This window comes from Schistocerca nitens, unplaced genomic scaffold (assembly GCF_023898315.1).
Source record: "Schistocerca nitens isolate TAMUIC-IGC-003100 unplaced genomic scaffold, iqSchNite1.1 HiC_scaffold_340, whole genome shotgun sequence".
NCBI classification, from domain to species: domain Eukaryota; kingdom Metazoa; phylum Arthropoda; class Insecta; order Orthoptera; family Acrididae; genus Schistocerca; species Schistocerca nitens.
The window spans coordinates 1,471,671-1,495,621 of NW_026045874.1; the positions used below are offsets into that span (position 1 = coordinate 1,471,671).

General features: G+C 41.5%; 1 long non-coding RNA gene across 8 annotated transcripts in view; it reads left to right on the forward strand.

The window, feature by feature from the left end:
- Window positions 1-23,951, forward strand: part of LOC126227766 (uncharacterized) — a 305,322-nt gene that overhangs the window by 35,825 nt on the left and 245,546 nt on the right. For 7 of the 8 annotated variants that reach the window (XR_007544050.1, XR_007544051.1, XR_007544049.1 and 4 more), the window contains 2 exons: window positions 5,094-5,352; window positions 18,698-19,036. The exons of the other annotated variant lie outside the window; for it this stretch is intronic. This is a non-coding gene — a long non-coding RNA (uncharacterized LOC126227766). Of the gene's footprint in view, window positions 1-5,093; window positions 5,353-18,697; window positions 19,037-23,951 lie in introns of those variants that run through there. 8 annotated transcript variants of the gene reach the window in all.

The following is a 23,951-nucleotide window of genomic DNA, read 5'->3' on the forward strand; positions in this document are numbered from 1 at the left end:
AGTTACGTTCCCACTTTAGAAATCATCATTACTGTGGAATGGTCGATGGTTAGAAAATTTTAATAATACACCTACATTTTCCTAGATGTGGAACAATTTATCACCTGTGGAATGCGCTTGTCTTTTGCTGCCCAAAGTGGGCTGCAGGACACTTGAGTGAAATGTTTTTCTAGGCGTGGGGCAGTGCATGTACAAACATAAAAAATTGAAAGTTGTGAATTTTATAATTCAACAGCTGTACATGATTGTGATATGAGAACTACCTTCTTACGACTTTCATTAACACAATGAAAATTTTGTGCTACTTTTCACGCTAATAAATATTTATCACAATTTTTGGACAGCATGGTTGTAGAGATGAAGCAACGATTAGTATGATTAGTCACACATTAATAACACCGTTTGAACACACCAGCTGCTGCCATGACGACGGCGTCCTCGCTACACAGACTAGAGGGCGCCTGATACACGCTTTGTAATGCATGGCAACGGCGCCCCCACCACAGGGAGTAGAGGGCTTTGTAGTCCTTCCATATTAGCCGTTTTAGTAAAGTGACTCAAATGTTTTCTACGTAAATGTATGAATGGATATATTATAATACAAGATGACACCAGTTTTTGTGTGTCACAAATTGTTTTACTTTATATGGTGGCACATAATGTAATATACTTTTACGTGTTGACTACGGAACATTTGTTGTTGTTTCATAATTAACACTATAATTGTAACTCTTTTTAAATGAAATGGTTCAGTCTTCTGTTATTTACTGTAACATAAATTTATGTTAAACCAAGGGGACTGGTAATTACATATAATAAACTGTATTAAATAGCGTTGATCGCCACTGGGGGTATTGCCGTCTATTCACATGGTGTCAGCACGCTATTTAAACCCATACGAAGGGTTAGTCTCGCATAGTTTCCTGCCGTTACGTAGACAGTAGTGACACCGCCAGCAATCGACCAATGGGTAACATATTTTAAATTTACGTAATTTTAGCTGTTGTATAATAGTCTTTCTCATGGATATCTATAATTTCACAGTGTAAATGCCCGGATGATGACCCCTATGTCGGGTTGAAACCGGTTGGCAGTGTAATAATTATAAATGTGATTAAGACTGTTTTTTGAATAATTAATATTTATCATGCCATACCTCCCAAACTAGGTGTTGTACAACACAATTTCATAACTGGCTTCAGTATCACATGTTGATAACGGGTGGAAACTTTCTGGCCAACACAGTCAGTAACAGTGAAGTGATAAATTAAAATGTCTGACTTGGAATTTGTAGCAAACCAGCATTTGAAATGTATTATTTGACAAACTTTTTCACATTACATTTTTTTTATGGGAGATCAGAGCAAGAAAATTTTTTGGAAAGATTTGAAAACATTTTAACAGTTTGTTGGAAGTGTGTGGATGCTACAGTTTTCTTTAGATGAGAGTAGTATTTTGTGGTTCATTGACGCCACACGAGTTGGAGCGTGCTGCAATGAACTTTTTGGTATTACATGACAGTGGACTGCAGCGCAACATTAGTAGTGGGACAGCAAAGGCAAAACGTGCAGTGGAGTGTGCAGTCTAAAAGGAAGGAGACGGTGTATTATTGGGAAGCGTATTCAGAAAGTGCAAAGCAATGACGCAAATCTCCGTCTGTTGTGAAGGATCGAATAACATTTTAGTAACTAAACGGTTGCGAGGCGATGAAGGAGAGAACCAGTTCCCACTGTCTTATCACTCAAATGTGTCTGAAATTAATGCACTGCTCATGGATGATATGATGCCCTGGATAGGTGTTGACGGTTATGTCAAAGCTAAGGGATTCACGGTGAGGAACAGATTCACTGATTACTTCTGTGGGTCGAATTTTAAATCATTCACAGTACTGATCACAGTAACAACATCCAACTCATTATAATGGTGGTTGAAGCTCAGTACACATGAATTCACTGATGATTTATATTGCACATATTCAAAGACATTTCTTCTTACATGTTTCATTCAGTTTTCTTCAGATTTCTCCCCAAATTAACTCATTTTGCATCTAGTTTCTCATCCCGGTGTCAGCTGCGTTCCACAAAATATGCCGTTTGGACATGAATTTGATAAGTTGCTCACTGTCTGAAGCAGAGCATCAGTCAGCTGACATTTCTGGTGAATAATTAGATCAGGAGAATTACGTAGTCTTAATGCCCGTGCATTTGAAAAAAAAATACTGCAGCTGTCATCTGGTATTTTCCTGCTGCTCAGTTGACTTTCCCACTACAAGCGCCCTCAAGCAAATTGCTGCAGTGTGCGAGACATACCCTTCCTGAGGCGTGCAAGCGTGTCCCACAGTGGCACTGTTTTGCCGGACGATAGGCAAATGGTCTGCTATGTTCGCGTTGTGCAAGTAGGGAGCGCAGTCTCGCTCACATTTTATGCAGCACGTTGCGGGAAATTCCCGCAGCTATGAAAACGTTGCAGTGATACAAAAGTGGATGGTAGGTAAAAAAGGTTCACTACCCCTGATTTAATGAATCGGACTGCCATGTATAAAACAACTTCAAATATGTGTTTACTTTACAGGTCATTAGTAGCATTTTGGGCAGCAGGTTTCCTGCAGCAAACTTGATCAACTGCCAGCTTTACAGCTGCTTCCCAGTTTGGGTCCACACATTGAAGATCCTTTGCAAAAATTAGTTTCCAGGTGATAAAAGGTTTTCCCCTATTTCTGCAGCCATCTGTTAGTTTCCACACCACTGAAGATTTGGGGATTCTACCATCCTTCAGGCATAGAACATGGCCCACAATGGTATTGTTTGGGCTGTGCGGACAACCCTGTGAAACATGGTCGCGATGGCTAATATAAAAAATTTACCCCGAGTGTCATCAGTGAGAAACACTTAATTCTTGTGTCAATTTTGTTGACATTTCCTAGGTTCCGCACCCGTGTCTGGCCGTCACTAGGATGATAGACAGGAGTGCACCTGCAGCTTAGTATAAGTACTTCTTGAGTCTTAATTCCTGTATAGATCAGATTGGGTGGAAGACTGCAGAAGCCCTTCCCGGTGCAGCTAGTGATGTCTGCATCTACACCTCCACTACACTGAAGTGACAAGTCACGGAATTCCTCGTAATATCTTCTCGAGCCTGATTTTGTCTGGCATAGTGCAGCAATTTGACATGGCACGGACTTGACAAATCGTTAGAAGCATCCCACAGTAGTAATGAGCCAAGCTGCCTCTACAGCTGTCTGTGTTCACGAAAGTATTGCCAGTGCAGGATTTTGTGGAGAACTGTCACATGAATGTTCAATGAGATTCGTGTTGGGTAATCTTTGTGGCAAATCATTGACTCAAATTGTTCAGAATGTTCAAACCAATCACAAACAATTGTGACCAATTGACGTAGCGAATTGTCATTCCGTCATTGTTTGGGAAAACGAAATCCACGAATGGCTGCAGGTGGTCTCCAAGTATTGAAGTAAAACTATTTATAGTCAACGACTGGTTGAGTTGGACCAGAGGACTACAGTCCATTCCATGTAAACACAGCCCACAACATTATGGAGCCACGACCGAGGCTTCGTGGGTTCTGCACCACACTTTGAACCCTACCATCAGCTCCTACCATCTGAAATTGGGGTTCATCTCACCAGTACACAATTTTCCAGTCACCTAGGATCCAACCGTTAGTCACAAGCTCAGGAGAGGTGCTGCAGACGATGTCGTGCTGTTAGCAAAGGCACTCGCATCATGTGTCTGTTGCTGTAGCAGTTAATACCAGATTTCACTGCCCTTTCCTAACAGGTGTGTTTGTCGTAAGTTCCACTGATTTGTGTGGTTCTTTCACACAGTGTTGCTTGTCTCTTAGCACTGGCAACTCCACGCAGCACCACTGCTCTCGGTCGTTAAATGGAGGTCGTCAGCCACTGCGTTGTCCATAGTGAGAGGTAAAGCATGAAATTTGGTATTCTTGACACTGTGGATCTCAGAATATTGAATTGTCTGATAATTTTCGAAATGGAATGTTCCACGTATCCGTCTCCGACTAGCATTCCGCATCCACAGTCCGTTAATTCCCGCCGTGTGAGCATAGTCGTGTTGGAAACCTTTTTGCGTGAATCACCTGAGGGAACAAGACAGCTCCCTGTTGTACTGCCTTGCATGTGCAATGATACTGCCATCTGTTTATGTGCATATGGCTGTCCCATTACTTACAGATAAAACTGCTGAGATATGGAAATTGGTCAACACCTTGCAGTACCTTCTGTTGCACTATAAGTTGAGTAGGTACATTTCCACTTGTTACGCATATTGTTTTTGTTTCATCACTATTTCTTTTCAGTCCTAAAGAAATAGCTGCTCCACCCAGCTCAGTAACTATTAGTTGTAAACTGGGTTCTGTTTCTGTCAACAGAACAATGTCATCAGCAAAATCCAGGTCCTTAAATCTGTGTTACACGACACACTGAAGGTGTAAAAGTGAAGTGTGGCTTACATGCTATCAAGCAGCAAAACGGGCGAAGCTATGATTTTAGCAGACTGTTCATCTGCCAGGTTGAAGTAGGAGAGGTTCTGTTAACGCAGGTGGCGTCTGTTCTATTCTGTCGTGTGTCCGTGTGTGTGCAGTAGAGGCGGTGACTCCCGTGCACAGAACGCAGCATTGCGAGCGGGCTTTCTACTAGTTATTGTTTTCGTTAGCAGTGAAAACACACGGATTGATTCGACAATTCCGCATAGTATCGTGGGTATTTTTTCAGTAAGCAGTAGCTTATAAATACGTTAATGAAACAAATGAAATTGCTTATTTTTGTATCCCTGTTGAAAGAAAGCTCTATATCTAATGATAGCTTCTTATTGCAGCTATGGAATGGAATAAAAAGAGCTTTCAAGTGATAATTGAAGAATACAGCAAGGAAAGGTGTCGCTATGACCTAACAGATATTTTGTACCACAATAAGGCAATCTACAGATCTACAAATGTTTCATTCTGAGTTTATACAAGTTAATGTGCCTATAATTTTACTTTTGATAGGTGTATATATTCCACATAAATTGGTGATAGTAGTACACGTGTTTGATTCCATAACATCTGTATTATTTCAGCATGCCAGGAAGGAAAGCTTGGCCGGAATAGGAGAAAAAGTGAGGAAAGTTGTGTCTGGTGTGCCGAACGAGGAATGTGAAGCATGCTGAGCCTCCTTAAGTTTGCATTATTCAGCTGAACTCGAAAAGGTGTGGGGAAAAAATGCGCAGTAACTCAGGTGGCACCCATAAACCAAGCGTGTGGTAGTTTGACCTATTGGTGTATTTGGAAGACGACATAGCACATTGAAAACTGCTGACAAATATCCCACTATATGTTGTGAGTATTAATTTTTGTCACTCTGTCATTGCACGGTTTCTGCGTTCTGTAAGATAGCTTATCCTGTTGTAGGAATCTAAATTAATATCAACGGTTAATTTCTGATACTAAAACTAGACTTCACAGGGTTCAGACACGTCCACTTAGTGCAGAAATTGTTGATTTGCGTGATGATAAGCTAGTGCTTTCAAATACTATGCTTCCAATTTGTGTGTGCTCTTTGTGTCATTTCTGTGTGTGAAAACATTCACATGTGAGATGCACAGTAGTGGAAACTTTGATGCAAGCACACTGGTAGTAATAAATGAAATTAACTTAAAACACCCCAAATACAAGTAAGGCAGAACGGTGGACTGAGAGCATTTTTTGTGGTCTATTGTGCAGAAGTATTCACTAGACTTTCTGAAAAATCTGATGCATCACTGTGTGTACTAGTTTGCAGAGATGCTCCTGTATGAGTTTCAGAAGAGGTAATGGCAATGATCTTTAATAGGAACTGCTAAACAATTTATTTGTTTGTAACGTACTCTAATGCCTTGGACGATCAAAAGCAATGTGAAGTTGGATTGCAAAAATTCACACCTATCTGTCATAGGTTGACTTCCTTGATATGTACAGCTTATCTTCTTCTCTGGATTGCCGGCTCTGTCGATCTCCAAAATGTTCTTCTTTGAAGAATGCTGCTGGTTAACAGGAATTTCTAAGACATTTTCTCTCTCTACTTTTGAAATAATATAGTACTCTAAGAATACTTTTAGTTTAGTCTTGGTACATTTCAATGTCCACTAATAACATATTCACCATTTCTCACATCAATATTCGAATCTATACAAGTCAACCGATTTGTCTCTCATTACACTCGATAAAATACATCTGCAATAAAGTTGGTTTAACAACCACATAATTTATGAACCCGTCTTGCCTCTAGCGAGTGCAACACGTGAAGTACTTGAAAGTATGGAAAAAAATGAAACTCTATTTTGCACTTCACTCTCACTTCTTGAAACTTCATTTAGTCCCTGCAGTCCTCCTCTACATTAGACTTCATTACTCTTAACAGGTACTATAACTACTTATACTCTGACTCGACACTCCTTAACTATTATCACAATCGATTCCTCTCAGGTTTATGCTCTTTCCTTACTCACACCTCCTTATATATTTGATGTGGAAACTTTGTGTATATATATATATATATATATATATATATATATATATATATATATATATATATATATATATATATATATATCTAAAAAGAAAGATGATGAGACTTACCAAACAAAAGCGCTGGCAGGTCGATAGACACACAAACAAACACAAATATACACACAAAATTCAAGCTTTCGCAACAAACTGTTGCCTCATCAGGAAAGAGGGAAGGAGAGGGAAAGACGAAAGGATGTGGGTTTTAAGGGAGAGGGTAAGGAGTCATTCCAATCCCGGGAGCGGAAAGACTTACCTTAGGGGGAAAAAAGGACAGGTATACACTCGCACACACACACATATCCATCCACACATACAGACACAAGCAGACATATATATATATATATATATAACAGAGGGAAACATTCCACGTGGAAAAAATATATCTAAAAAGAAAGATGATGAGACTTACCAAACAAAAGCGCTGGCAGGTCGATAGACACACAAACAACCACAAATATACACACAAAATTCAAGCTTTCGCAACAAACTGTTGCCTCATCAGGAAAGAGGGAAGGAGAGGGAAAGACGAAAGGATGTGGGTTTTAAGGGAGAGGGTAAGGAGTCATTCCAATCCCGGGAGCGGAAAGACTTACCTTAGGGGGAAAAAAGGACAGGTATACACTCGCACACACACTCGTATCCATCCACACATACAGGCACAAGCAGACATATTTAAAGACAAAGAGTTTGGGCAGAGATGTCAGTCGAGGTGGAAGAGTAGAGGCAAAGAAGTTGTTGAGAGACAGGTGAGGTATGAGTGGCGGCAACTAGAAATTAGCGGAGATTGAGGCCTGGCGGATAACGAGAAGAGAGGATATACTGAAGGGCAAGATCCCATCTCCGGCAGCAACAAACTGTCCATTCGCATGAATGGACACAGGCAGACAGTGTTCGTTGGTAATGAGGACCACCCTGTGGCTAAACATGCCTTGGTGCACAGCCAGCACATCTTGGCACAGTGTTACACCGTCCGGGTTATCTGGATACTTCCCACCAACACCAACCTATCCGTTGCTTTCTACTTCACCTTTTTCTCTCCCCACATATTTTTATATTCATTTTCATTTCAGCCTCACGTTACACTTTCGACCTTCTAGTACCATGTCACCCGCACAACACCCCCACAACGACCCCATTAAGTTTTATTTACATTCCCTCCGCAGACATGCCTTCGCCCTAGCCAGATTACGCTCCCATATTCTATTTTCTCAGGCTTGTCTGACATTTGGCATTACCCCCAAAGGCCTCACACTTAAAGTTCCCATCTCTGACTGCAACCCTTCTTTCCATCAGTCCCTATACCAGTTCCAAACTGAACAATCCATTGCCCTCACCCACCTAATCCTGCACCTACACATCAACTCAGCCAATGAACACACCCGTCAACTCCTATCCTTAATAAAAGTCCTTAATCTTTCCTCTCCCTTATCCACACCGGCTGTTCAGAGCATCCTCCTACAGGCCAACCGTAAATTAGAACAGCATGCCACCCTCCACCTCAAAAAACTATCCAATCTCCTGGTTTCCCACCTCCGGAAAGGCAACTCACTCACCCTTCACAACCTTTCCAGCAAACCTCAACCTCCTCTCATTGCACACAAACCCAGTCTCTCCCATCTACTCAATCTCCCACTTCCAGCTCCACTCCCTCCAAAACCTCAAAATTCCTTTCAACACAATCTGGAACCACAACACCCTAATTCAGTAGTTAACCTTTCCTCCAAACCTCTCTCCCAATCCGAAACCTCTGTCCTATCCAAAGGCCTCACCTTCAGCCCCACTCCCAGATTCAACCAAACAGCCCTCGTCAAAGATTTACTGTCCTACACCCGTACTCTCTGCTGGAAATATCACTTTGCCACGAAGAAAAATGATCCTAATCCTACTCCTAATGATCCAACTCCCCAAGACACCATCCAAATTGAACCCTGCCTGGAACAGTTCCGTCCTCCGTCACAGCGGGACCCACCTCCTCTTCCTCAAAATCACCCTCTCCAAACCTTCCAGGAATTTCTGACTTCCAGCCTTGCATCTCAATCCTTCTTAAAAAACCTTAATCCTACACCCAACATCACCACTGCTGAAGCCCAGGCTATCCGTGATCTGAAGGCTGACCGATCCATCGTCATTCTTCCGGCGGACAAGGGTTCCACGACCGTGGTACTTGATCGTCGGGAGTATATGGCTGAGGGACTGCGTCAGCTTTCAGACAACACCACATACAAAGTTTGCCAAGGTAACCCCATTCCCGATGTCCAGGCGGAGCTTCAAGGAATCCTCAGAACCTTAGGCCCCCTGCAAAACCTTTCACCTGACTCCATCAACCTCCTGACCCCACCGACACCCCGCACCCCAACCTTCTACCTTCTTCCTAAAATCCACAAACCCAATCATCCCGGCCGCCCCATTGTAGCTGGTTACCAAGCCCCCACAGAACGTATCTCTGCCTACGTAGATCAACACCTTCAACCCATTACATGCAGTCTCCCATCCTTCATCAAAGACACCAACCACTTCCTTGAACGCCTGGAATCCTTACCCAATCTGTTACCCCCGGAAACCATCCTTGTAACCATTGATGCCACTTCCTTATACACAAATATTCCGCACGTCCAGGGCCTCGCTGCGATGGAGCATTTCCTTTCACGCCGATCACCTGCCACCCTACCTAAAACATCTTTCCTCATTACCTTAGCCAGCTTCATCCTGACCCACAACTTCTTCACTTTTGAAGGCCAGACATACCAACAATTAAAGGGAACAGCCATGGGTACCAGGATGGCCCCCTCGTACGCCAACCTATTCATGGGTCGCTTAGAGGAAGCCTTCTTGGTTACCCAGGTCTGCCAACCCAAAGTTTGGTACAGATTTATTGATGACATCTTCATGATCTGGACTCACAGTGAAGAAGAACTCCAGAATTTCCTCTCCAACCTCAACTCCTTTGGTTCCATCAGATTCACCTGGTCCTACTCCAAATCCCATGCCACTTTCCTTGACGTTGACCTCCACGTGTCCAATGGCCAACTTCACACGTCCGTCCACATCAAACCCACCAACAAGCAACAGTACCTCCATTATGACAGCTGCCACCCATTCCACATCAAACGGTCCCTTCCCTACAACCCAGGTCTTCGTGGCAAACGAATCTGCTCCAGTCCGGAATCCCTGAAACATTACACCAACAACCTGACAACAGCTTTCGCATCCCGCAACTACCCTCCCGGCCTGGTACAGAAGCAAATAACCAGAGCCACTTCCTCATCCCCTCAAACCCAGAATCCCCCACAGAAGAACCACAAAAGTGCCCCACTTGTGACAGGATACTTTCCGGGACTGGACCAGACTCTGAATGTGGCTCTCCAGCAGGGATACGACTTCCTCAAATCCTGCCCTGAAATGAGATCCATCCTTCATGAAATCCTCCCCACTCCGCCAAGAGTGTCTTTCCGCCGTCCACCTAACCTTCGTAACCTGTTAGTTCATCCCTATGAAATCCCCAAACCACCTTCCCTACCCTCTGGCTCCTATCCTTGTAACCGCCCCCGGTGCAAAACCTGTCCCATGCACCCTCCCACCACCACCTACTCCAGTCCTGTAACCCGGAAGGTGTACACGATCAAAGGCAGAGCCACGTGTGAAAGCACCCACGTGATTTACCAACTGACCTGCCTACACTGTGATGCATTCTATGTGGGAATGACCAGCAACAAACTGTCCATTCGCATGAATGGACACAGGCAGACAGTGTTTGTTGGTAATGAGGACCACCCTGTGGCTAAACATGCCTTGGTGCACAGCCAGCACATCTTGGCACAGTGTTACACCGTCCGGGTTATCTGGATACTTCCCACCAACACCAACCTATCCGAACTCCGGAGATGGGAACTTGCCCTTCAGTATATCCTCTCTTCTCGTTATCCGCCAGGCCTCAATCTCCGCTAATTTCTAGTTGCCGCCACTCATACCTCACCTGTCTCTCAACAACTTCTTTGCCTCTACTCTTCCACCTCGACTGACATCTCTGCCCAAACTCTTTGTCTTTAAATATGTCTGCTTGTGCCTGTATGTGTGGATGGATATGAGTGTGTGTGCGAGTGTATACCTGTCCTTTTTTCCCCCTAAGGTAAGTCTTTCCGCTCCCGGGATTGGAATGACTCCTTACCCTCTCCCTTAAAACCCACATCCTTTCGTCTTTCCCTCTCCTTCCCTCTTTCCTGATGAGGCAACAGTTTGTTGCGAAAGCTTGAATTTTGTGTGTATATTTGTGGTTGTTTGTGTGTCTATCGACCTGCCAGCGCTTTTGTTTGATAAGTCTCATCATCTTACTTTATATATATATAGGACAAGTTCGTAAGTTCAAAGGAGGACATCACATGATACTACACGTGTCCCCAGCCCCCGCCCCCTTCAGTGGGGCGTGGGGCAACTTTTAAATCTTAACTGGAAACACCCATTTTTTATTGCAGATTCGGATTCTCCATAAAAAGTAAATAAGTTTTGTCTGAAATATTTTTTAACCCATTGACAGATGTCGTTGAAATCGAGAAAAATTAAAATTGGGGAAGAACTCTGATTTACGAGGGCTATCCACAAAGTACATTACGTTTTGGAATTAAAAATAAATAAAGTATTGGAAATTTTTTTTATTATATACAGATGAAAGCCAAACTTAAATACTACTTTTCTACATAGTTGCCATTTAAATTAAGGCACTTATCGTAGCGATGGACGAGCTTGGAAATTCCTTTGTCGTAAAATTCGGCCGCCTGCGCCTTCAAACACGTGGTTACCTCTTCTTGAAGCTGTGCGTCATCATCAAAACGCTGCATAGCCAACCACTTCTTCATCGCTGGGAATAAGTGGAAGTCGCTCAGTGCCAGGTCGGGACTGTACGGCGGATGAGGAAACAACTCCCACTTAAAAGATTCCAGAACTTCACGAGTGGCATTTGCCGTGTGGGCCCGGGCGTTGTCGTGAATCGGCAAGATCTTTGAGCCCAACTTTCCCCTGCGCTTGTTTTGTATTGCTCTTCTGAGGTTGTGCAGAGTTTGGCAATACCTTTGAGAGTTTATTGTAGTGCCTCCTTCCAGGAAATCCACAAAAATCACACCTTTTCTGTCCCAAAAGACAGTCGCCATCACCTTCTTTGCCGACATTGTCTGCATGCATTTCTTGGGTTTTTGGGGAATTTGTGTGCCCCCACTGCATTGACTGCAATTTTGTCTCGCAGTTCACAGGGTTAACCCATGTTTCGTCACCAGTAACGATGCGATCGAGTAATGAGTCGCCATCTTTCTCGTAAGCATCCAAAAAACGTTAACGCTGCAGCCATTCACTGATTTTTGTGAATCTCTGTCAAGATTTTTGGTATCCGTCTTGCACAAAACTTGTGGTAACCAAGCTTTTCGGTAATGATTTTGTGCAACAAACTTCGTGAACTTTGTGGAAAACTCTTAGAGAGTTTCGTTATTGTGAAATTACGGTTTTCACGGACCGCGGCATCGACTTTTTCGACAAGTTCGGCAGTCACTATGCTGGGTCTTCCACTTTGCTCTTCGTCGTGAACGTTAGTTCGGCCATTTTTAAACTTTATGACCCATTGACGCACTCCACCTTCAGTGATTATGTTGTCCCCATACACTTCACAAAGCTGCCGATAGATTTCTATCGGTGTACAGTTTTTTGCAGTCAAAAACCTTATTACAGCACGCACCTCACACTTCACGGCATCTTCAATTAACGCTGACATTTCAAACTGTCACAGTAACTCAACGGAGTACAGCATGAACCTCTCACTAGCACGGCAGGATGCCAATTGAGCGGCGGAATGCCATGACACCAAGATGGCCGCACTAGCCCCGCCCCTAACGGACACAAACGAAAACGTAATGTACTTTGTGGATAGCCCTCGTATTTAGAATGATCCGAGAAGGACGCATGAAATCGCAAATGTACACCTGTTCTTTCATTATGCCAAATTAAGCTCCCCCCCCCCCCCCCCCCCCCGCCCCCAAAATGTATCCTACCCGCCACAGTATTTGACGGAGGGAGGCGGAATGGTATTAAAATCTCGTTACGGAACTCTTCACAATTTCATTACTCACCTGACTGTGGCGCTACTGTGGCCAAACTGGGAACTATGGCTCAACATAAAGGTCGGACTAATGCAATCAGACATCACTTCACTTTCAGATTGTGAACTGTAAACATCAACTGATGAAAGTAAATTATTCTTTAGCGAAACATGGCTCACTATCCTCCTACAGAGATTGTTGATATGATGTTAATTTTAGGTGGATGCCATAACAATTACGCTGCAGCTGCAGAATTGTATGCATATCGTTTCCCAAACAGATGACATCCAAGGGAAAATATTATTCGAAATTGCACTCGACGTGCTCGAAATGGATACGTGCACCGTCCACCTCGTCATCTCGATTACAATGAAAATGACGCTCTTACCCTAACATTCTCGCCTGTGTTCACCTGGATCCTGAAATGAGTAGTCGTGCGATTCAGAGACAAACTGGAATATCGAAATAAACTGCTTTGAGGATTTTGAAGGCACATAAGTACCATGTGTATCATATTACACTCCCAGAGGCCTTAATGCAAAAAGATATGAAAATACGCGTGCATTTCTGCCAGTGGGTCTTGGGAATAAGTGGTGGCAATAACTTTTTTTTGGGTAAGTTATGTCCTCTGATGAAGCCACATTCAAAAACAATGGCGAATTAAATCATCATGATTGTCATTTTTGGTCCCCTGCCAGTCCACACAGACCCATTGACAATCAACACAAATGGTCATTAATGGTCTGGTGTGGAATTTTAAACGGTTACTTGATAGGACCGTATTTTTTTGACCAAAATGTTACTGGAGAATATTGTTTACAACTTCTCTGTGATGATTTGTTGGAGCTAATGGAAGATGCTGATTTAGAAACTAGGCAACAAATGTGGTTCCAACAGGAACGCTTTAAATGTAAAGTACCCTGGTCGGTGGATAGGATGTGGCGGACCAGTTCAGTGGCCTCCACATTCACCAGACCCAACATCTGATTTTTTTTCTTGTGGGCTTATTTGAAAAATATTGTTAATGAAAGACAGCCACCAATGCGAAACGATATGGAGCAACGCATTTGAAGTGTGTGTGTAGCCATACCACGGGATGTGCTGCTGGAAACTGTGGACAACTTACGCAGACGATTGACTTTATGCATTGAAGCAACTGGGGATAACTTTGAACAATTTCTTCGTGGATAATTTCATTAATTAAGCACCCCAAATTGTGAGAGGCAAGGGGACTCACATTAATGAAGCATTCCAACATGTGAGGGGCAAGGCCAATCACACTAGTGAAGCACCTCATGGGAACATCATTCTACTATGTCCATGTCATTGTTCCTGGGTAACGCTAAAAGTAGGATACAGTACATCTTGTACAACAATAGCTTAATTTGGCGTAGCGAAAGAACTGGTGCACATTTTTTATCGATTTGATGCGTCTCTCACATAATTCTAAATAAATCAGAGTTCTTCCACAATTTTACTTTTATCTCGATTTCAGCACCATCCTTCTATGGTTTAAAAAATGTTTCTGACAAAACTTGATTATTTTTTTTATGGAGAATCCGAATCTGCAATAAAAAATGGGTGTTCCCATTTAAGATTTGAAAGTTGTCCTCCGCCCCACCCAAAGGGACGGGAGCTGGAGGTCACGTGCAGCATCATTTGATGTCCCCCTTTGAGCTTACGAACTTTTCTTGCCCACTATTTTTACCTGATGTATAGTTTTCGGGATAATCTCATCCGAAACTTCAGATACACCACCCTGTATATTTTCCTATATATACGTGCGATGTAGAACCGTCACAATAAATAACAATGTGTGCATATTTCCTGCTGTACACATACCTTCCCTATCCAACACTTGATGGTTCTCACCTTTTGACAGGTTTCTAGTCAGTAGTTTCATTGTTTGTGTATCTTCGTGTGTATCTTCGTGTGTGTGTGTGTGTGTGTGTGTGTGTGTGTGTGTGTGTGTGTGTGGCCCTGATTCTCGGTCTACTTATTTGAAGTAATTTGTAAGTTATTGGAAACCAGGAAGGACTTCTGCGATGGAAGTAGATACATATGGAAAGAGGGAGAAATAGATAGGTCCTCAAACAAGAAGTAAGAAAGAGGGAGAAAAAAGATGTGGTTGCTAAGATGGAAGAAGAGAAAGAAGACAGCCCCAAAGACAGGAAACCCTTCCCACCCCCCTTCCCCAGGACCCCTACCGTGCCAGTGCTTGAGTGACAAACTGGAGGAGGTTCCTACAGAACAGACATTCCCACCGTAACCTTTAAGGTCCCCGAAGAAAATCTTAGCAACCCTGTGGAAATAGCGGTGCCAAAGAATCACACACACTTGTTTGCGAGGGTGGTTTGAAAGGTGTGATGTGTTTTTTGTGTCATTCATGATTCATCTGTTAGTGTAAATTGTGCTTTTACCTACACTGCCCAGCCCCTTTCAAAATTGATACAAACCCTCCCGTCTATATCATATCTCATAAAAGGTATAAAATATTCTATGCAAAATAGAAAATTATACACTACGGTAAAATAGTTGTTCTGTCCGTCACATTATATTACATTATCCAAAAATATAATATTCTACTTGTTTCATTTCATGTCTAGAGATCACTGTTTATCCATGGTTCTCTTACGCCAGTCTTTACGTTATGTTTATATCCAATTTGCTAAATACTAAAATTATAGGATAGTTTAAGAATTCAGTAATAAACTACAGAATCATGTAAGATTTGAAGGGAATTCAGTGCAGGAAAACTATTTTGGAAGAAACACTGAAAACAACTCGGGACCCGACAGTTGTCACTCCGCCTGTTAACACAGAACGTTAACGCCCCTGCGGGATAAATGTGACTCCGCCCGGATCCCATTTATGTGATACTAACCTCACTTCAGCAAGTGCAAACCAGTAATTCTCGCTGAATTTTGTGTGGGAGTCTCCCCACGGCAAAACAATCGCCACTTTACTAGGTAACACAACATCAGGTAAAGTTATTCCATTTTCTACTCTATCCTGGATAAATTTGAATCCTTTCCACAAGTCACCTATAACCTTGCTGGTATTAATAATTTCGGAAGAAGCAGTAGTCCAAATGTTCAGGAGGTTACTCTCGTGGCAACTCCTCGATCTGTCATTTCTTCAAATGGTTCCTCCAAGCTACATACACTTGTAATAACAAACCTGGATATATTCCTACATTATTTACTCATGTACTGACACTTGTAATTTGAAATTCAATAATCGACATTAATTGTTTAGACTGATCTACACTCTCTTTCGAAGTACTTAAACCTTGTGTTACATTATTGTATTCATAATTGTACACGTCTTTTAAAGATTCTAGGTTTTCAATAGGTTTCGATTCTACATTATTACATTTGGCATCAAATTCAGTTTCCAAATCAACCATGTCTTCACATCGGTTACTAGATTCTTTGCTTTGAGTGTCTACTCTGATGTTCAACAAATCTATATTTGTCATGTAAATATTTAAAGATTCATTCTGATCCTTTAATTTAGAATCCATTGAGTTTATTAAGTCTAGGTTTTTATTCAAAATCTCACCTCGAGCATCCAATTTAGAACTTACTGAGTTCATCACTGTGTCTATTTCTCTACTTAAACTAGCACTCTGTGCACCAAGTTTTTCACTGGATGTTGCACTTATTTCATTTCTCAAATAAGCACCCTGGTCATCTATTTTATCATTTGAGTATTTACAGAGTCTTAATTTAGACTTTGAGCATTTAAAGTTTTATTTAGATCCTTTCTTAAAGAAGTATTTTGAGCAGTCAGTTTGTTTCTGGAAGCTGCTGAATCTGCACTTTGGTCATCTATTTTATCACCTAGTTTTAATCAAATTCACTATTTCACACCAGTCTGGCACTTCCTCACTCACTTTCATTGCTATGGCTGGTTCTGAAGTTTCCCCAATTCTGTGTATTATCCATATTTGTCTTAGTTTTTGATCAGGCGATCATTTAACGAATTAACTCTAAGCATTGTAACTATACTAATGCAGTCTAGTGACCAGTTTCTTCGACTTTGTACTCGAACAATTATTATTTTTCGCTCACCCGGTGTAGAGTTCAGGCTGCATCGATTAGCAGGTGTGGAATCGGCACCGGTGAACAATAACTGGTGCCAGTGGCATCGGTTGCTGGTTTTCGTGTCTGCATCGGTGTGCGGATGTAGAATCAGCACTGGTTAGCAGCAACTGGTGCCGGTGATGTTGGATGTTGTCTCTGCGCCTGCATCCCTGCGATGCGTGTGGGAGCTGGACACTCCTCACACCGAATCTTCTTCGTTGAATTATTCTCGTTGCATCTCTTCTTAGTCTAATACATTGAGGTCTTCTTTTCATTCTGTGCGGATGTATATATGTGTGTGTGTGTGCGCGAGTGTATACCTGTCCTTTTTTCCCCCTAAGGTAAGTCTTTCCGCTCCCGGGATTGGAATGACTCCTTACCCTCTCCCTTAAAACCCACATCCTTTCATCTTTCCCTCTCCTTCCCTCTTTCCTGACGAAGCAACCATTGGTTGCGAAAGCTTGAATTTTGTGTGTATGTATGTGTTTGTTTGTGTATCTATCGACCTGCCAGCTCTTTCGTATGGTAAGTCACATTATCTTTGTTTTTAGATATATTTTAACATTATTACTTTCGTACGTCTTTCACTGTGTTACATTCACAAAATCTTTTATTTAATTTTTGGGCTTAATCCAGTTACATGAAACGGTTATCTTGTCTTGTTATTCCTGATTGCTATGGCAGCACATCATATCTTCTGCTTCGATTTTCTCTCAAAATTCCCATTTTTTCAAGTCCTGTCACGGTGATATTTGACGTCAGAGATTTAAAAAAACACTTAACTATGTGCTTACATCTTCGAAAATAGCCTCTGAAATACGTACATAATTACCAAAGATTTAAATTACTTTATTTTTTCTGAATGTTTTTTTTTCTTTTTACATATTTGAAAAGTTACATATGAAATATTACATTAATTTTTTGCTTCAAGGTACGCTGTACGTAAAATTTTAAATAAGTGACATTTTAGTTTATTTTTTTAATGTGAAAGTGGACATGTTTTCTATTATCTTTATGTAGTTTGACAAACAGTTGCATAGAAGGCATTTTGCTTTTACAGGCTCTTTGTCAGTTGAAGTTGACCTGATTCCCTTCAGTATGTTTTTTAAATTTTGTTCTAGTTATAGATATTTCTGTTTAACAATGCAGCATAGTGACTTTATGCAAATACATACACAGTCAAAAGCTTCTGAAAAGTCTAGAAACATACCACAAACTTTCTTTTGTCCCTCTGGTGCCTTAGTTGAATACAGTATAAATTAAGATATTGCTGTACTGCTGGATCTACCTGTGCTAAATCCGTGCTAGGCATCAATCAGTGTGTGGCATTTTTTCTTTACAATTTACTGTTGTTTTTAATTGCACGTTCTATTATTTTAGATGAGACAGGTGTAATAGTTGTTGTTCGATAATTTCCTGGATCTTTCTTGCTGCACTTCGGAAATGGGGATCACCTTACTCTTTCTTAAACATGTCAGGAGTAATCTTCCATCCGTGGCTAAATTTATTAAAAAAGTTACACGCTTTACCACCCACTGCAGTTGAGTAGATATAACATCTCATGTGTCAGTATTTTTGTTTTTTAATTGATGTATTTTTACTAGTTCAGATTCATTTGTTGAGAGAAAGAGAGAATTTTCTCACGAGGAGTACTTCAAATGATTGTGTCAGTAGAGTTTTACTTTGTTAGTTGGCCCACTGCCTCACCGTAATGTTCATTTATAATATCACAGACTTCTACAGTGTTTTTCTTTATAGAAAATAAGAAAGAGTTTCAACACTGACGTTTCCATATTATTGTATAAATTTTTTGCAGCAAGCCAGTGGTTCCAACACTCAGGTTTCATACATATTATTTACACCAATAATTTTATACAGTCTACTGTATTTGGCACTATCAATTTTAATTGTAATGTTATAACATGTTTACAGTGCAATATTTCATAAATGCCTTTTTTTCTTTTTTTCTAGTACTCACCAGACATTTACAGTGGGGTGTGCAGTTGAGAACAGTTCTCCATCTACTCCTCAGTGCTCACCAGAATTATCCAAAGTGGGGCACTATGCCAATTCAAAGAAGCAGGCCAAAGATGTCCTGGTAAGCAGCACATTGTCAATGCTGCGAGACAAACAAACAGCAATGAATGGGAGCAATGAGGATGACGAGTTGGGCCAATATGTTGCAGCTGAGGTGATTACAACTAAAAATAGAAAATGGAAGGCAGAGACAAAGTGCCTTATCACGAATGCCACCATGGGTGCAATTCAGAAAGTTACTGATTGTTAATTTTTAAATAAAAGATTGAAAATTAAAAATTGTGCTTCTTTATAGCTTCCCACTGCCAGGGTACATACCCTACAGGATTGAAATATTCACAGGATTCTCACTCACTTCTGTGGCATGTGAAGATGTCCTGTTTCCGCCCTGTTGCGGTAAGCTTGCGAAAGATTTGTTACACCGCCAAGACCCATTCCCTATGGTATACAGATCTGTGTCTTGGACATCAGTACTTGCCAGATAAGTGCTATCTGCATCATCAGTTAAATAATTGTGCAGCAATCAAACAATGGAAAATCCAGGATGGAATGTAACAATATTATGAAAGGAAAGTTGCCACTCACCATATAGTATGTTGCGTGCACACACACATACTCACTCTCTCTCTGAGTAGCCGCACTGAGTAGTTTCAGTTGCCAGAGACTGTGTGTGTGTGTGTGTGTGTGTGTGTGTGTGTGTGTGTGTGTGTGTGTGTGTGTGTGACGCACACACAGAGAGAGAGAGAGAGAGAGTCCTCTGTCAGTATAACATGCAGCACTTTTTATGTTGCTGCCTGGAAGTATTTTTTCCTAGGGTATCTTCAGCCCCCCCCCCCCCACACACACACACACAAAATTACCTACACTGCCATTGCCAACAAGGGTGAACCTATCTATACCTAGCATCTACAACAGCCAGCAAAACAAGCCTCTGTGAAACTTTTTGTTGTAATATTTCAAGTCAGCAAATTGTGGAGGGGCAAACCAAACATGCTTCCTGTCCATTGCACCTGAAGACAGAATTTGTACATATATTTAATAATGGGCACATTTATATTGCTAATTGCAGTAAATTGCTAAAAAGTCCTACTAGTGAAGAATATGTAAGATACAATTTCTTTTTTATACATTTATATTAACTTAGGGAATGTCAGGTTTTCAATGGTACATAGCTCAGTTTTGTGGCTTACCAATACAGCTTGGAAACTGCCAAAAGTTTTAAATTTTTTTCGAAATTTGATTCCCTTATGCTTGTGTTGTTGGGGCCTGTTAACAATTTAAACAAAATTAGCTTCTTACCGCCACCTAAAGGTACTACCCACTTGAAAAATAACACTAGTTTACCTTCAAGTATTTATCTTTCAGTCTGATGCAAATTTCAGCACACACCTGCACAATAAGTTTTTGAAATGCTTGGCCGTGAAATTTTATGACTGAAAGCTAGGCTCTTGAATGGTTCCCTAGTTGCCAGGATTCGAAGTGTGACAATCAACCCGAAACACAGTAGGGCATAATGGAGGTTGTCAGTGATATATGATGGTCAAATCATAAAACACAAGTTAAATGGTCCGATTCTTACCTCTGACTAGGTGAAATAGCTTCCCTCATCACAGTGTCACGCACACAAATCCCGTCGTGTGGCACGGACAATAGTTTGTCAAAACAGGACACATCAATCCTGGCCAAATTCCTGAATTCCAGATGATCTTTGGGCCTCAACTCTTTCATTAACAGGGAGTCTAGGTCCCTCCCTGCCTTCAGCCCTTCTTTGCAGCCAAGGCCGAACCCAAACCCTGCCCCTGGCGTCAGGTCACCGTTCTGTCCTCCTAACTACTGAGGCATCTACTTCACTGCAAATGCAGCTTAAATAATACTGTCGTCCATGTCTAAAACACTGTGAAACAAAAGCGAAAGTAAACATAGTTAATAATAATAATTAACTTGCACCACCAACATAATGGTTTAGTGTACAATTCTGTATAACCATGACATAATTTCATTCTAGTGCTGCTTAATAAATATGAAACTAGATCTCTCAGAAGATTTAATATACGTAGTATCAGTTCTACAAAACGATAAATTTTCATACTTGACAACATTAACAAGACTGTAGTTCCGAATATTTTCTCTTTGAGCGCTGGGGTAGATATACACGGTAGGTGTATCAAGCAATCAATCGAAATGAGCCAGTCGACAGTGCCACACTTGTCGCTTGGGGTGCTGGTGCAGATTTGTATGTGTTAGGTGTGTCGTGTAATACTGGCTTAAGACTAGTTTGCTCATGTTTTCATGTGGAAAGGACTGGTGATAAAATGCATGCTTGTGATGAATTCTTCTCGGGTTATCAGCCAGGTGGTGACGTCTAGTCGCAGTGTTTAAATGAGTTTCGTACCCGTCATCTTTGCCAAAATATGATGGGTACAAAACTCATTGAAACATTGCGACAAGGTGACGCCACCACTCGGCTGATAACCCGAGAACAATTCATCAGTGGAATATGCCGAGAAAGACTGCAATCACATAGAATGCATGCTCGTTTGGTGCCTGTCAGAATATGAAAGAAATAGGTGTTCCTATCTTCTGTTCCTTCCTCTCCACCACAGAGCCACCAATTTCCAGGTAGGAGAGGGGAGGGATTTACCTGAGGGGGGGGGGGGAGGGGTTGACGAGTTGAAGAATTTAATTAGTAGTCACTCAGACTGATGAGAGTGAGAGGGGACTATTCAAATAACTCAAGCCTGAAAGTGTACCTGCATCAGTGAGGGGGCGAAGGAGTGTTGGAGGATTTCTGAGGGGGTTGGAGGGGGAAGGGGATGAAATAATAGGTTAAGGACCTGTCAATCAAAAAGGAGGATTATCCTCAGAGAGTCGTAACCTGTCAGTCAAAAGAGAGAAAAGATAACCTGTCAGTCAAAAGAGAGCAAAGCTTTACCCCTGAATGCATAGTTGACCCTGATATAGGCGACCTGCACTAACAAATTGCACTGAAACATAATTCGTTGCCCCTAGGGCAAAGAAAGCACGAAGACAGTTTGTTCGTGCAGGTTGCGTACATCAGGGGCAAGTATGCACTCAGGGGCAAACTTGTTGTTCTCTTTTGATTGACAGGTAATGACCCCCTGGGGATGATCCTTCCTTTTGATTGACAGGTCCTTAACCTATTGTTATCCCAAACCTCCATTCCCCCCTTCCCCTGAGTGATACAGATACACTTTCAGGCCTGAATTAGTCGAATAGTCCCCTCCTACTCTTATAAATTGGATTGACTGTAAATTAAATTGATCACTTATTAACCCCTCCCGCTCTTCTAAATCCTCAACTCTTCTTTGCCTGAAAATTGGCGGCTCTGTGCTGGAGAGGAAGTATCTCGTGACAGGAAATTCGTTTACATAGCAGAGGGTATATTGTTTATTTACAAAAAAAAATTCAGTTTGCAGGGTTTGGATCTCTCTTACTCACCATTCTCTACTGTTTGGGAAAATGCAGGTCTTGCAAAGAAGTAATTAAATTCTGATTGCACGAGAAATACAGTCATGAAACACCCATTACATGAATACAGTCATGAAACACCCATTACATGTAATTACACTGTCAAAACAGTTCGTTCACGAAGCGTGCACCATCCATCGTGCCGTTGCACCACCTGTGCAGGCTGCCCAGAATCGGGATGCACCAGCGAGAGCCTGAGAGGCAGCCGTGCCATGCGCAGGTGTCTGCTCGTGCCCTACGACTGACAGACCGGATATCCCCCTAATCCCCAAACAAAATCATGTGAGAAATTCCTGTCAAAACACATGCTCTTTCTGTCTTCATCCTCGTGTTTTGCTAGGCTTGCATGTGCCGTTGGTCACAGTCGGACTCAACAGCAAATAAAGCATCGTTTACCCAGTAAAGGCCTGTGGAATACCGACATTTGCGAGAACTGATACTGGTTTCTGAAAACATTAATAAGATGTTCAGGAATTTCATGTAGTATTATGGTATTCCACAATTATTCTTGGGGTGCACCGTGATATGCTTATTTAAAACTGATGTTCATGTGCAGAGACCAGTTGAATTCTATGAAATATTCTATTTTGCTAACACTGAGATCAGTGTGACACCCCTCCAATTTGTATGTGTGTTTAGATTTCCTTTGTTTGGTAGTTGAAAAATGATACCACATCTGCAGACTTCTAGAACTTGCTTTGTTTGCCAAAACACAATTTGGTTCTTATTAATGTTTAAAAAAGTCCCAAATCAACTTTGATGTCACTGAGGCCACGATTCAGTTTATTACACATGGGGTCGCAAATGTTGGAAAATAATCTAAAAGTAGATGAGAAATGTTGAACATTTGATGTATATCACAGTTGCAACGGTTGGGCTTGGGTGTGAAGTGATGGTTGAGTAATGCAATGCTTACAGTCAAGCAAACAGTGCAAATTTCGAACATCTTTTGCAAATGTAATCTGTTGTCAACATAGAACTTACAAAAATTATTGTCCTCGCTGTAACCGAGTAAAAGCTGTTCTTATTTTGTTTTCCTTTCCTTCTGTCCCTTCTTGTTGTATTTACAGACACTGAAAAACTGGTCATTTACTATTAACAATGTGATTCAGCAACTTGTACTAGTTTACTTGTGACCCAATATAGTAGGGTGGTTGTCCTGTATTTTGCAATAAGCCAGCAGAGACTGCAAGTCTGACAAATAAATCTCAGTGTGAACACACAACTATGTCATGCAATAAAAGAATTGCTGCTTTCAGACACAAGACTCGAACTCTGAGCTCCCCACATCAATTTGTACACACAGACCCTGAGTCATACCAACATGAGTACTTGAGTTGGGTCAGGATGGTCAATTGCAGCGTGGTACATTATGTCGTGGCGTCTCGTGTCCAATACTTGTCACCCATATTTCCTGACATGTGACCCATGTGTCTTGAATTAAATTACTTGTTTCAGCTTTATCTACATTGCTTCAGAGGTTTTCAAAAGTTTGTAATAATAATCATAGTGTATGTTGTACAGTTTAGTAAGGTACTGAATTAACTTCAGATCTCCATATTTTAGAATTCTGCTGAGATTTCATGCAGGTAAGCTTCTTTGTTTTTAAGTGTCTCGATTACTGCACACACCTGCTTCTGTGGTATCATCTGTTTTTACCATTATGTCGTACAGTTTTGGGCCATTTTAAAAGTTGTAA